A 15,656-nucleotide genomic window follows, 5' to 3' on the forward strand; every position below is an offset into this window, starting at 1 on the left:
ACAGGCATCAGAGATAAAGGGGGTGGGGAGAGAGAGAGAGAGAGAGAGAGAGAGACAGAGTGAGAGAGAGAGAGAGAGAGACAGGGAGGTTAGAGAAATCGAAAGTGGGTGTTTGTGGGTGGTTGAAGCAGAGTAGGGGGAAGACAGAAGATGAGGGGAGGACTGATTAAAACTGATTCTGAAAAACTGAAGTCTGCCACAGAAGGGCCTTTGTGGACCACTGGCTATGTTTTGCTGTCTTTCTCCTCGCCTCCTCTCTTTCACTGCTACTCATTCTCATTGTCAGCATATAGAGACTGAATGGGAGGTGTGTCAGTGTAGGACATAACTGTGTGTGATTGTGGTGGGGTCCCTGTTTGACAGAGAGAGGCCCTTTGCCCTATGTGTTCAGTGGCGCGCGCGCGCGCGAGAGAGAGAGAGAGAGATAGAGAAAGAGTGTGTGTGCGAGCATGCATGTGTGTGGGTGTGCAAGTGAACATGCATGCATGCGGGTGTGAGGGAGCGTTCATGTGCGAGCGTGCGTGTGTGCATGCGGGTGCGAGTGAGTGCGCGTGTGCGAGCATGTGAACGTGTGTGTGTGTGTGTGTGTGTGTGTGTGTGTGTGTATGTGGTGGAATGGAATGTCCTCTATCAGAGGAGACTTCCTCTGATCGCCCTCTGATGAGCTATCATAGGAAAGCTCTGACTGATTCCCCCATGCCTATCTGTCTATAGAACTGTCATCCGGAAAGAATTGATGCCATTTGCTGAGGTGGCACGGCAGTCATGCATTTGATTGATAGTCCATCTTTATCTGCCCAGCTGCTCAGTGCAGTGAGAGAGGGAGTGAGCGAGAGAGAGAGAGAGAGAGAGAGAGAGGCTGAGAGAGAGAGAGAGAGAGAGAGGGAGAGAGAGAGGGAGAGAGAGAGAGAGAGAGAGAGAGAGAGAGAGAGAGAGAGGGAGAGAGAGAGAGAGAGAGAGAGAGGGAGAGAGAGAGAGAGAGAAGAAAAGGAAGAGAGACAGGAGTGTGTGTGGAGTTGTGTGGGGAGAGAGTCGATAGTCTGGAGACCAGTGTCTTCCATTACTGTGTGTGTGTGTGTGTGTGTGTGTGTGTATGTGTTGTTGTTAGACTGGATCTTTATTCTTATCCATAGTCCACAGCTCCAGAGCACCAGACTAGCTACCCGCCGAATGGCTTCTCTCTCTGCCACCCCCAGAGTATCTGCCTGAGGGTGTGCCCCAATGTGATTAGACTAGACTCGATTTGGGGGGCGAACAATCCTGTAAGCTGCTTCCAGGGGCTCAGCAGGGCTTGCTGGGCAAAAACACACCTGTCTCTCAAACACCCCCACCATCCCCGCCCCCCAACCCCCCGCCCCACACACGTTACTGTGCTTGTTGTATGCCTCACTCTCTCCCCTCCAGGACAAGTTTGACAAGGTGGTTTCAGAAACAGCTGAGCTTCTGCTAACATTGGTATACACACATGTACACAGTACACACACACACACACACACACACACACACACACACACACACAGACAGACACCAGCTTATCTCTGAACGCTATGTTGTGGGCTTTGTATGTACATGTGTGTGCGTGTTAGCCTGGTGGGTTCCAGCAGAACATTTGCACCTGTGTGTACCTTTGACCTTTGACCTTTTATACCAGCACCTTCTCCAGTCAAAGGTTAGGCTGTCATGCCCCGCTATGGAAACAACAAGACATGCATGCACGAGTGTGATTATGGATTTTTGTGATAACATGGCATTACCATATTAATTAGGCTTTTTTTTCCCCCCTTTTGTCCTGAATGTCAGCTGTGTTAGAAAAATGTGAAAAACATGCACTGTAGCAATGACCTGCCCTCTGCTTGTTTAGCTTATAGAGCTCTAAACATACACATGCTGTGTTGCCATCTGTATGTGTCCAGTCAGAGAAGAATGTAATCGCAGCCACACAGTAAACAAAGCTCAGAATACGCCCCCCCCCATCTCTCCCCCCTTAGCCCCCCCCATAGCCCCCCCCTCTCCCCCCCTCCCCCCCCCTCCCCCAATTGGCTGCTTCCACTGATGTGTTTGAACACGCTGGATGGTTTTGCAAAGCACAGATGGTCCCAGGCATTTCCTGCTTCTCTTGACACCACTTTTCCTCTATTAAGCCCCCGCAGAATTGAACCAATGGAGAATTGTTTCATGCGGTTGTACTGTATCTATCGGTTTCTCTTGTTTTCATCATTTTGTTTGAAAGGAGGAGAAAGCGTGTGTATGTTCGAGAAAAAAAGAGAGGCAGCCATTTTCTTTTGAGACACGTTGGCTTTCGCGCTCCCTCTCTGTCTCTCTCTCTCTCTCTCTCTCTCTCTCTCTCTCTCTCTCTCTCTCTCTCTCTATATATATATATATATATTTGTCTCTACACAGAATGTCGTAGAAACCTGTACTGTCTAGCGTCGGTAATTAAATCTGGATTTAGTGAGACTGAACAAATTCATGGTCATTATTTTGCATTATTAAGTTACCTCTCCGTTGGGGTTGTTAGCGTTGTGCGACACTGTGCAGTGTGTCATTTTGGAGAAGGGAGACAAGTGCTTGTAAGAAAGAACCTCTCTCCCCGGGCGTTCTCTCCTTTAGTGAAACAAGGCGGATAAAAGGCCACATTCAGATCCCTGACTCACACTACAGCTGATGCATAACATTCTCACAATGTTGCTGTGAGGCTTTATGATGTTGTCGCTCAGAGAGGGGAAAAAAAACAACAACATAAGGCCATGTCTCTCTCTTTCTCTCTCTCTCTATCTCTCTCTCTTTCTCTCTCGACTCCCACTCTCTCTCTCGGCTCTCTCTCTCTCTCTTTCTCTCAGCTCCCTCTGCTTTCTCTCTCTCTCTCCTCTCTCTCTCTCTCTCTCTCTCTCTCTCTCTCTCGGCTCCCTCTGCTTTCTCTCTCTCTCCTTCTCTCTCTCTCTCTCTCCCCTCTCTCTCTCTCTCTCTCTTTTCTTTTCTCGCCCCCAAGCTGCTCAGCTTATCAGAGGCATTCTGATTTAATACAATAGTGTAGGTGGTAGGTGATGGCAAAGCTTAATCATTCAATCATTAAAAAGGAATACCAGAAAAGACCACAATCAAAGCGTACCTTTACTACCCATTCAAAATATGGAGATTCCTGCATCACATCTCAAGGCAAGTTCATACAATCATACGTGCACTGATGAATATAAACTAGACACTCACATATCTTACAGAAATATGCACACACACACACACACACACACACACACACACACACACACTCACACACACACACACACACACACACACACACACACACACACACACACACACACAAACACACAGATGTTGCTATACGGTAGGTGGCAGGTCAGACAAATCCAAGTGGGTTGACATAGCCAGAGGAACTGGGCCAGAAGTAGGTTAGCCAGGGTTAGGTAGGGTTAGCCAGGGTTAGGCAGGGTTAGCCAGGGTTAGGCAGGGTTAGGTAGGGTTAGGTAGGGTTAGCCAGGGTTAGGCAGGGTTAGCCAGGGTTAGGCAGGGTTAGGCAGGGTTAGGCAGGGTCGGGCAGGGTTAGGCAGGGTTAGGCAGGGTTATGCGGGGTACACACATAAGGAGTTTTTGGCCGGTTTTGGCACGATTTTCGGATGTCTGAAAACGACAGAAAACGCCCGGTTATCAGATGGATCTTAACATTTTCCTATAACAAAATCCTGGGGTGTGAGGTGTGTTAAGAGTCAATTCTCTTCAATTGTGCAATCAACTCTCAACTCTCAACCTGCTCGGAAAATGGGCGTGGGGAACGACAGATTCCGGACTCTCTAGTCTCGTTCCCCAAGCCAGAAATCTCGCGTGAATCCATCCTTTTAATATTGCCTTTAAATTACAAAATAATTAAATTAAGATTATATAATGCTTAAAGCACTTTGAGCCGCAACGTTTGCAGGAAAAGCGCTATACAAATAAAGTTATTATTATTAAGACGAAGTCAGCTCGCTTCTTGATTGGCGAGCAGGGTTGCCAGATGGGAATGACATTTTCCACCCTAACCACAGTCTAAAACCGCTAATTCCACCAAACAATCTGGCAACCCTATGATTTCTGGTCGGAAGTATTGAACACATTTCACATTTACGATTGCCGGCCACGCCCATTTTCCGAGCAGGTTGCCGGGAGAGATTGACTCTTAACACACCTCACACCCCAGGATTCTGTTATAGGAAAATGTTAAGATCCATCTGATAACCGGGCGTTTTCTGTTGTTTTCAGACATCCGAAAATCGCTGAAATCGCAGAAAATCTGTATGTGTGTACCCCGCTTTAGGCAGGGTTAGGCAGGGTTAAGCAGGGTTAAGCAGGGTTAGGCAGGGTTAGGCAGGGTTGGGTAGGGTTAGGCAGGGTTAGGCAGGGTTAGGCAGGGTTAGGCAGGGTCGGGCAGGGTAAGGCAGGGTTGGGTAGGGTCGGGCAGGGTTAAGCAGGGTCGGCCAGGGTTAGGCAGGGTCGGGCAGGGTTAAGCAGGGTCGGGCAGGGTTAGGCAGAGTCGGCCAGGGTTAGGCAGGGTCGGGCAGGGTTAAGCAGGGTTTAGAGCCCAGGGGAAGCGTGATGACAGTAAGTGAATGCGCAAAGAGATAGAAAGACTAGCACGTTAATCAATTATAGATGTGCAAGTGTGGTCTCTGGAAGCATAGTTTCTGTAATTGGTAGGACGAAGAGGAGAGGAGAGTAGAGGGGGAGGAGAGGAGAGCGGGAGGCTGGGGGGTGGGGTGGGGTGGGGGGGGTGGAGAGAGCATTCTCCACAGCATCTACAGCTTCAGTTTACATTGCACCACAAGGGAAGTGGATGCTATGAAACATGACAGGAGTCAGGGCTGAACCATTAACCCTCCATGGTGGCAGACTGGCAACCCAACCCATAGGCAAAATGGAGTTCAGACACGTCGGTATATACCACCTCTACGACAAGTGAGTGTACGTTCATCAGCGGAGGCTTGAGGAGGTAGACGTCGGAAGGACGGCTTCATTATAATGCATAGAATGGAACGTGTTCGATGCCATCCCTCCATTACTGCCATCCCTACTTCCATTCCATGCATTCCAAATGAGCCTGTCCTTCGATCCCACGCATTACAATGAGCCCGTCCTCCCGATTTTTCTACCTCCACCAGCCTCCCTCGATCTCTGCGTGCCGTCGTAAACCTTATGGCGCGAGACGAGAGATGGATGCAAAACAGAACGTGTTCCTGCCGAACGCTACACGGTCGAGGTGAAGGTGCCGCGGGGTTCAGCTGGGATCGGTTTACGACCTGAAGCCTGCGATTACCTACGATGATACGGTGGCCCCCCTGTGTCCTCATGTAATAACCCTCGCACCCCCCCTGCCCCCCCTTCTGCGCCTCCTTGGTCCTCCAGCTCCAGTTGCTTATTATAGAGAAGATTTCCATGACTAGTGAAACAACAATTAGGCTGTCTGCCGGGAGCGAACGTCGTAGCTCTATGAGTGGGTCATTGGTCCTGCTGATGAGTCGTCTGCTAGAGCCTCTAAAAAAAGGGAGAGTTATATTCAGTAATGTCCGTCTGTCTGTCCTCATCTTCTGGCCCCCAGGGGGAGGCAGTTTAAACGCTCTCCGTCTCCGCGACTGAAGTTTCTCGTGACTGATTGCTGATGACTTTTTTAGGGCACAGACATGCTCAGTTGTTTATTTATTCAAAACATTCCCCCGATGCAAATAACCCCCCCCCCCCCTCCCAGACACACACACACACACCATTCCCTTCCCTCTCTTTTTCTCCCTAGTCCCCCCCCCATTGTGTGTCTGTCTCTCTAGCTCGTTCTCGATCTCGTTCTGTAGCTCTTTTGAAAAGAGGTGTGCTTATAATCAGCAAATGTTTGTGATATTTGAATGGGGCGACTGTGTGTTTGTGTGTGCGTGTGTGTGTGTGTGTGTGTGTGTGTGTGTGTGTGTGTGTGTGTGTGTGGGTGTCATAACTGACAAAAATGCGACAGCCCTGTGACTGCTGTTGAGAAAGCGACACGCTCCAACAAGCTACAAACTGCTATTCAGCAGACCTCTGTCATGAGAAATCATGTGAATTTTTTAGGACAGTCCCTGTAAATGCAACTGAATAGCAGTACTTCTTGACTATACCGCCTCAGGGCAAAAAGCATCTTAGCAGTAAATGTAGGCCACAGATTTTTAAACAAAAACCTGTTTGGAGCTTTTTGTTGAACAGATATCCCTTAGAACCTCAACAGACTCCTATAGGACCTCAGAGACAAGCACGAGTATCCGAACGGACAGACGGCTTGAAGACAATAAAAACCTTTAATTTTCTTGTTTCACCTGCGACATGGTTTAACATTCATCGCGGCATGTTTGCATACAGTGACTAATTTATGCTGCTGCTACACCAAGAAATAACACAATAACCAGCTGCTTCACACTGTGATTCAGTGATCCTTCCAGTGGACACATGCAGCTTCTAACATCCTTTAAATTTCTTCTGGCTGTGTCTCTTGTGTGACGATCACAGCAGCTTCTTTACATTACTGTAGAATAGATGGTGCAGATTGCTGTACTCGTCGGTGGAAGGCTCCTGCTTGCTATTAGTATTATTAGGCGTACATGCTGTACGTATACGCTACTCATATTTACTTTGTAGGAAACACTGTATGCTCAGATGGGTTTCATTTAGAAAGGAGGGAATCTGGTTGTTGATAACGGCCTCGTGTAGCACTAGCTTGACGTTTCCGGAAGCTTTTTTACATTGAGCTGATCCGATGATGGTATGATATTGGGCTAAGGTAACAGATATACAGCCCCCTCCCCACCACCTCCCCCTCCCCCCCCCTCACCTCCTCCCCCTCCCCCCATCTCTCCTTAATCACATAATGTTTCCCTTATGGTAATTTGTATTCAAAAATACCTCCACATTGTAACACATTTGGACCACCCATTGTGCTTCGGTATGAAGCCCATTTCAGAATCATTCTCCTTTCTTATGTGATAAATGAACGGGGCGAATGAGAAGCCCCCCTCCCACCCTACCGCCCTCCCACACACACACACACACGCACACACTGCTCGTTTGAATAATTGAGTGATACACAATCAGACAGCGTTAGGCAGCAGTGGGGGCCCTACATCGGAAATAATTACACCCTGACAACACCACTGCTTCCACTTACGCCAGGAAGGGGGCTCCGCATTCAATGGCTTGAAATCAGCATGTGATTGGTCATAAACACACGCACACACACACACAGACAGACAGACACAGACACAGACACAGACACAGACACACACACACACACACACACACACACACACACACACACACACAGACACAGACACACACACACGCAAACACACACACACGCAAACTCACACACACACACACACACACACACACAAACACAAACACCTGCAGAGAGAGCCTCTCTCCAGTGGAAATGGAGAATTTACTCCACCACTGTGCAGGAGCATCTCATCTCAGTGTGCGGGATTGCCATTCTCTCTAAGGTGTGCAGGATTTACATTCACTTCATCCTGATCAAAACGTCTCTCCTCTCCAGCATCTTCTCCTTGTGTAATTGGACCCCCCCCTCCGTCCTCCTCTCTCTCTTCTCTCAGCGTATGTTCTGTTCGTTCCCTCATCTCTTGATAGTGTTACCTCTCCACATTTGGAAACGGTTGTCTTATGGAGGGGGGGGGTCTTTCATCTGACACAGCAGGAGTGAGGTGGGGGAGTTTATGTTTAGGGGAGGGGGGGGGGGGGGCGGGGGGTGTCACTGTGAACATGAAAGACAGTGACATCTCACCTTTAGGAAGGGGGAGGGTGTGGGGGGGGGGCTTCCGGAGTGCGGAGTGACATGTGACAGTGACAAGCCCCTCCCAGCCATATGGCGGTGCGCTGCTGCACGTGGCCTCTGGTGCCAGAGACATGCCTCGTCTCCCCCCACAGCTGGCTGTGATTGACAGGTCGGCCACAGGGCTTCGGCTCATCGAGATTTCCTGTTTGACGCGAGGTGTCCGCCGGGAGCTGGATTTCCTCCAATTACCACCAGAGCTACTCTCTCTCTAAACCTGAGCTCTAAGGCAAACTGACAGGCTAAACCCACCGTTTTTTATTTCACTCTCTTTTTTTTTCTTCTTCTTCTTCATGAACAGTCTTTTCCGTTCATGAATTCTGTGTTTGTTTTCAATCATCTAGCTTACATTCCCGACACAGTGAAGGAAGTACTGTGTCCACAAAGCTGGAAATGTCGCCGTGATGAGCCTACTAGAAATATTTGGACTCTAATCATCTCTCTCTCTCTCTCTCTCTCTCTCTCTCTCTCTCTCTCTCCCGCCCCCCCCCCCCCCCCCCCTCAGTGTTACGTGACGACTTCAGACAGAACCCCCTGGACGTGGTGGTGGCAGTGGGGGAGCCTGCCACCCTGGAGTGCCAGCCTCCCCGCGGGCATCCTGAGCCCACCACCTTCTGGAGGAAAGACAAGGCCCGTCTGGACCTCAAAGACGACCGGATCACTGTGAGTACCTCCCTCTGGGCCGGGTCCTCTCTGGGTCTACTCTCACTAGTCAAGTAACGAACTACAGGGACCACCACACACACACACACCCCCTCACACACACACACACACACACACACACACACACACACACACACACACACATCCAACACGCCCGAAAAGTCACTCACACCAGCGGTATACGGTAATCGTTCCTAATGTCAAGTGATTGTCTATCAGGCTGTCGTCGTCTATTGATTTAACCCACCTGTGTTGCGTGTCAGGTTCGGGGAGGCAAGCTGACCTTCTCCAACTCCAGGAAGAGTGACGCAGGGATGTACGTGTGTGTGGCCACCAACATGGTGGGGGAGAGAGACAGCGAGACGGCTCAGCTCTCTGTGTTCGGTGAGTTTCCAGGGTGCTTCCCTCAGTGCTCGCCAGGGGGGGGGGGGGGGGTGCCTACTGTCATGGTTAGAGCATGGATACATACGCCATAAACATAGACCTCATTCTCATGTCCTGTCTGTGTGTGTGTGTGTGTGTGTGTGTGTCCTGTCCAGAGAGACCCACGTTTGTGCGTCGTCCGGTGAACCAGGTGGTCCTGGTGGACGAGAGTGTGGAGCTCAGGTGTCAGGTACAGGGAGACCCTCCACCCTCACTGCGCTGGAGGAAGGACGACCTGGATGTACCCCGCGGCAGGTGAGTTGAGTGTGTGTGTGTGTGTGTGTGTGTGTGTGTGTGTGTGTACCTTTGTGTGGGTGTGCATGCACACAATTTCCAAACGCCTGAAGGAACCACGTTCATCTGTACAGACAGTAGTCTGCAAGTTTAAACACCATGGGACCACGCAGCCGCCATACCGCTCAGGAAGGAGACGCATTCTGTCCTAGAGATGAACGTACTTTGATGCGAAAAAATCAATCAAGCTAATCAATCCCCAGAACAACAGCAAAGGACCCTGTGAAGATGCTGGAGGAAACAGGTACAAACGTATCTATAGCCACAGTAAAAACGACTTGTTTTTAAATGAGTCCTATATCGACATAACCTGAAAGGCCTCTCAGCCAGGAAGAAACCACTGTTCCAAAACCGCCATTAAAAAGCCATATTATGGTTAGCAACTGCTCATGGGGACAAAGATCTTGCTTTTTCAAGAAATGTCCTCTGGTCTGATGAAACAACATTTTTACTGTTTGCCCATAATGACCATCGTTATGTTTGGAAGAAAAAAGGGCAAGCCGAAGAACACCATCCCAACCGTGAAGCACGGGCATGGCAGCATCATGTTGTGGGGGCGCTTTTCTGCAGGAGGGACTGGTGCACTTCACAAAGTGGATGGCATCATGAGGAAGGAAAATGATGTGGATATATTGAAGCAACATCTCAAGACATCAGCCAGGAAGTTAAAGCTTGGTCGCAAATGGGTCTTCCAAATACACAACGACCCCAAGCATACTTCCAAAGTTGTGGCAACATGGCTTAAGGAAAACAAAGTCCTTAAGGTATTGGAGTGGCCATCACAAAGCCCTGACCTCAACCCTATAGAAAATGTGTGGGCAGAACTGGAAAAAAGCATGTGCGAGCAAGGAGCCCTTACAGTCCTTACAGCCCTGACTCAGTTACGCAAGTTCTGTCAGGAGAAATGGGCCAAAAGTCCAACAACTTATTGTGGGAAGCTTATGGAAGTCTACCTGAAAGGTTTTACCCAAGTTAAACAATTTAAAAGGCAATTCTACCAAATACTAACTAAGTAAGTAAGTCAACTTCAGACCCACTGTAAATAAAAGCTTGAAATCATTATTCTGACATTTCACATTCTTAAAATAAAGTAGTGATCTCAACTGATCTAAGACAGGGAATGTTTACTAGGAGTTAATAAACAGAGTTTAAATGTATTTGGCTAAGGTGTATGTAAACTTCTGACTTCAGCTGCATGGTGAAGCAGGATTAATGTGTCCTTGCCTGTGACAGGCAAACATACATGTCATGTTGCTACAGCGTTGTTTTGATCAGGGTAGCAAACATGTAAATGTGTGTTAATGCTTGTGTGTGTGCTTTCTGTGCTTGTTTGTATGTGTGTGTGTGTGTGTGTGTGTGTGTGTGTGTGTGTGTGTGTGTGTGTGTGTGTGTGTGTGTGTGTGTGTGTGTGTGTGTGTGTGTGTGTGTGTGTGTGTGTGTGTGTGTGTGTGTGCGTGCGTGCCTGTGTGTGTATGTGTGTGCCTGCATGTGTTCCTGCGTGTGTGAGTTTGAATTGCAATGTATGTATATCTGTGCATGGGTGCGTGTATTATACTGTACATATCAACCACATCATCTTCATTCTCCATCCTCCCTCTGTATCTATCTGTCCTGTATTTGGACGTTTTCTCCTGTTCTCCATAATCATAAAAAGCAGACGAATATTAATCTCCCTGTCCCGCTCTGAACCAAGCTGCTGCCATGCCCTCTATTTCATTACTGTGTATTGCCATGTATCATTATCTAAGTGAGATTCCTATCAGGACAAATGGCCATTTCAATAATCCGTTTACGCAGCTGGCTCTGCCCACGTTGAGGTGGCTGTCCTTAGCGAGGGGCTAACCCTGCAGGACACTCACCCTGCCGATGGACTCCATATGGGTCGGAATACATAAGCATAGTATTATCTCTCTACCAGCACTGCAATCTGATCTGTTTACCAAGTGAAGCAAAAACAATTCTGTAATACAAACAAATGTTTTTTTTGTTTGGTTTTGTTCACGGTCTTTCATTTTTGGGGATCTGAGTGAGAGTTACACATTTAGTTTCAGCTCATGGTGTTACTGTAATATTGGTAAAAGGAAGAACCGATATTTAATTGTGGTGTGTGCAAAGTAATAGGCTCTTCCTTTAGGCCGACTACACACTGTACATAGGGCCCCAAACCACTAGGCTCTGATAGGTTGAACCGGCTCTGGATGTGTGAAAGTGTTGCAGCCAGTCTGCATGTCTACATGTCTGGTACAGCATGCAGGCAGACATGAGGGCGTCCATGGGGAGGTCTCTCTCAGACGGTGGTGGAGGGGCATAGTGTCTGTCTGTCTGTCTGTCTGTCTGTTTGTCTGTCTCTCTGTTTGAATGTCTCTCTGTTTCTGTCTGTCTGTCTCTCTGTCTGTCTGCCTGTCTGTCTGTGTCTGTCTATCTGTCTGACTGTGTGTCTGTCTGTCTGTCTGTCTATCTGTTTGTCTGTCTCTCTGTTAGTGTGTCTCTCTGTATCTCTGTCTGTATGCCTGTCTCTCTGTTTCTGTCTGTCTGTCTGTTTCTGTCTGTCTGTCTGTCTGTTAGTATGTCTCTCTGTATCTCTCTCTGTCTGTATGTCTGTCTCTCTGTTTCTGTCTGTCTGTCTGTCTCTCTGTTAGTATGTCTCTCTGTATCTCTGTCTGTATGTCTGTCTCTCTGTTTCTGTCTGTCTGTCTGTCTGTATGTCTCTCTGTCTGTCTGTCTGTCTCTCTGTCTGTCTGTATGTCTGTCTGTTTGTCTCTCTGTTAGTATGTCTCTCTGTATCTCTGTCTGTCTGTATGTCTGTCTCTCTGTTTCTGTCTGTCTGTCTATCTGTATGTATGTCTCTCTGTCTGTCTGTCTGTCTGTTTGTCTGTCTCTCTGTTAGTATATCTCTCTGTATCTCTGTCTGTATGTCTGTCTCTCTGTTTCTGTCTGTCTGTCTGTATGTCTCTCTGTCTGTCTGTCTGTATGTCTCTCTGTCCCTCTGTCTGTCTGTCTGTCTGTTTGTCTGTCTCTCTGTTAGTATGTTTCTCTGTATCTCTGTCTGTATGTCTGTCTCTCTGTCTATCTGTCTGTCTCTCTGTCTGAGTGTCAGTATGCTGCCTGCCATTCGCTCTGCTCCCTCTGACTCCTAAAATATGCCCTACTTCCAAACCTGCCTTCCCTCTCCTCCTCCTCCTCCCATTCCTCCCAGACCCATGCCTAGACCAGCCACTCTAGGGAGCACTCTATCTAGGTCAGAGAAGTGACGTGACTGACTGGAGGCTTCACAAGGTTCAGACCGGAGGCCGGAGAGAGGCGATGGATATTCTCACCCACACATTGTCTCACGTCTTCTCTTTCATCTGTGTCTTCTTCTTCTCCTTTCTTCATCACACGTTTCCGCCGGCCCACTTGTCTCCTTGTTTTCAAACGTGATGGATGGAAGACTGGGTTCACAGGCCACTGGTTCATAGGCCCTAGGAGGGTCACCGCGGGGAGGTCCAGCTCCATGCTCTGTACTCATGTCAAACTTTCCACCCGCTCCTGTGGTTCTTTAGGCCTTTTCTGTAACAGTAGGAAGGCTGTCTCTCTCACTCATGCCATTGGCCACTGCCTATGCACTGGTGGTGGGAACACAGTGATGCATATAGTGTATCTTTATGAATTAGTCATTTCTTCTTACTGCTCAAGTCGTTCTCATCCACAGTCGAGGGTGGGTGGCTGAGCGGCCGGGCGGTGGGTGGGTGGCTGTGTGTGTGTGTGTGTGTGGTTTAAGAGAAAGAGAGAGAGAGAGACCGAGACAGAGGAAGAGTGGGTGTTTGTGTGTGCTCCAGATTCAATATGTCTTATACAGACAGTCTCTTTCTCTCCCTGTCTCTCTCTCACACCGAACACACACACACACACACACACACACACACACACGCACACACACACACACACACACACACACACACACACACACACACACACACACGCACACACACACACACACACACACCACAGTGGGTGCCTCTTCTTCATAAATATTGAAAGAGTGGAACAGTCAGGGTTCCAGCTGAAAGCACCTTTCATTTTGCCATGCCTTTCATCCCTGAATAATTGGCCCCCCCTCTCCTCCTTGGTACCATAACGTCTGCTGCAGGGAGTCTTAAGTGCTTCAGAGAACCTGTCTGTATGTCTTTTTAAAAAATGATGTCCTTATGTCCACAACCTATTATTTTATGTACCACAAGTGAGCTGGTTTACGTTCAGTAGCGTACAGACACTTACGTTTATCTACTCTGCGTCGTCATTGTTTTCTTCAAACAATCCAATCCGATTTTTCTGTTTGTCAGGTGTATAAGGAGCCATTTATCATTGGAAGCCAGTCGACAATCAAAGTGTGAGAGTGACTGACAGTAAGCTTGACCCCTCCCCCCCAGGTATGACATCAGATACGACAAGGAGGACTTCCTCCTAAGGATAAAGAAGGCGTCGGCCGGAGACCAGGGCACCTTCACCTGCGCGGCAGAGAACCGTGTGGGCAAGGTGGAGGCCTCGGCCACCCTCACCGTCAGGGGTGAGTACTGCTGTCTATGGGTACAGAGAACAGCTGCCTGGGCCATCCTTCACACTGCTTCAAGGAACATTTCACAGATGGTCACCACGACCCGACAGCACGTTAGAAACATGGTCTTTGTCGTCTAAATAGTATATTTAGTATTTTAACATTTGGAAATAAGAGAAAATAAGAGAGAGAATAAGAGAGAAAATAGCCTTTTTTTCAGACCAGGAAGTAATAATGTCTTCCTACAAAGTCCATAGTGATTTGCAGCAACCAGCCAGCCATGAAGGCGCGTCTAAGCTAAGATGCACGTCAGTAAACACGAGTGATAGATGAATGCGCTCGCTCGGTGCTTATTGATGTCAACAAACCAGGCGGTAGCTAATTCGGGAACAGTAAGCTCATGCACTCCTCCCTAAAGCTTCTTGTTGTTTTCGAAAACCACGTGATTACCCCCAAATACATCACTCAGAGTCGAATCCTCCAACTAGCGATACCTAGCGTCGGATCCACAGAACGCAATTGCGCCCATACGTTCATAAGACGATCTGAACAACGATGTTCAGGTGAATAACGAGGTGAAACGTCCCTTTAAGGCGTCTCAGCAGGAGAGAGCCTGGGCCAGGCCAGAGCAGCCAGTCCTCCACCCCACCCTGTATGTGCGTATTATTGCCCCCCTGCTGTGAGCCTGAAGCTGGGCTCAGTCCCGAACCCACAGAGCCCAGACTGGATGATTACTACCCAGACCTCCAACCACGCCACAGATATGAGCAACTTAACCAGAACCAATGCTCTTATTACATTTCTCCCTCCCCAACTCCGGGAGCTCACTCTCTATTCCAACTCTCTCCCCACTGCCCGCACATCATCAAACCACCCTCCACCCACCCACCACCCCCGACCCCCCCCCAACCCCATGTCCCCCACTCTCCGCTACGATGTTGCTGGGAGGAGATTTTGGAGAGGGGGTGAGACGGTTTCTTCTGGGTGTTTTTTTGTTCAGGTCAAAAGAGTCAGACAGTTGACAGGTGGTCCTCAGGTGATGCGTTTGTGTCCTGCCTTTGAGCATGACGAGCGTTAGCGACAGTGTGTTTGCGACGTTGCTGTGTCGTGTCCCACATCTGTGTGAATGCGTCTATGGGTTGTGAACAGGGGCACTGCCTTACTGTGTTGTTAAACCAAGGTGATGCCAACATTATTCCCCTGACCTGAGTCCCATGCCGTCACCTGCCATGGTGACTGAGCCCCCCGCTCTCCTCTTCCTTACCTGCTGGAGTTTTGTACCCCACACCATTATGTCATTCATTTCTGATTTTCATTTATTTTTCTTTCCCTCTGTTCTCCTCCTTTCCTCCTCCTCTCCTCCTGTCCTCTCCTCCTCTCCTCTGTCTTGTGTTTTGTCCTCACCCACACCTTTGTTCTGTCACCAGCTCGCCCTGTTGGTAAGTAAGAGCTGATCCCATTGTGCATGCATTACTCTCTCTCTCTCTCTCTCTCTCTCTTTTTTTCTGTCTCTCTCTCTCTACACAAACACACACACACACACACACAGACACAGACACAGACACAGACACAGACACAGACACAGACACAGACAGACAGACAGACAGACAGACAGACAGACACACACACACACACACACAGACAGACAGACAGACAGACAGACAGACACACACACACACACACACACACACACACACACAGACAGACAGACAGACAGACAGACACACACACACACACACACACACACACACACACACACACATACACATATACACACACAGACACAGACACAGACAGACAGACAGACAGACAGACAGACAGACAGACAGACACACACACACACACACACACACACACACACACAGACAGCACTCCTATTGTGATACCATA

General features: G+C 48.7%; 1 pseudogene across 1 annotated transcript in view; it reads left to right on the forward strand.

The window, feature by feature from the left end:
- The window catches only part of LOC308155855 (roundabout homolog 2-like), a 114,313-nt pseudogene that overhangs the window by 65,454 nt on the left and 33,203 nt on the right, over positions 1 to 15,656 (forward strand). Inside the window, exons 3-6 of the transcript in view lie at positions 8,358 to 8,515; positions 8,779 to 8,899; positions 9,055 to 9,193; positions 13,642 to 13,790. The product of the transcript in view is annotated as a roundabout homolog 2-like (transcript). The remainder of the gene's footprint in view (positions 1 to 8,357; positions 8,516 to 8,778; positions 8,900 to 9,054; positions 9,194 to 13,641; positions 13,791 to 15,656) is intronic.

Source organism: Nansenia antarctica, assembly GCF_963989245.1.
Source record: "Nansenia antarctica genome assembly, chromosome: 4".
NCBI lineage: Eukaryota > Metazoa > Chordata > Actinopteri > Argentiniformes > Microstomatidae > Nansenia > Nansenia antarctica.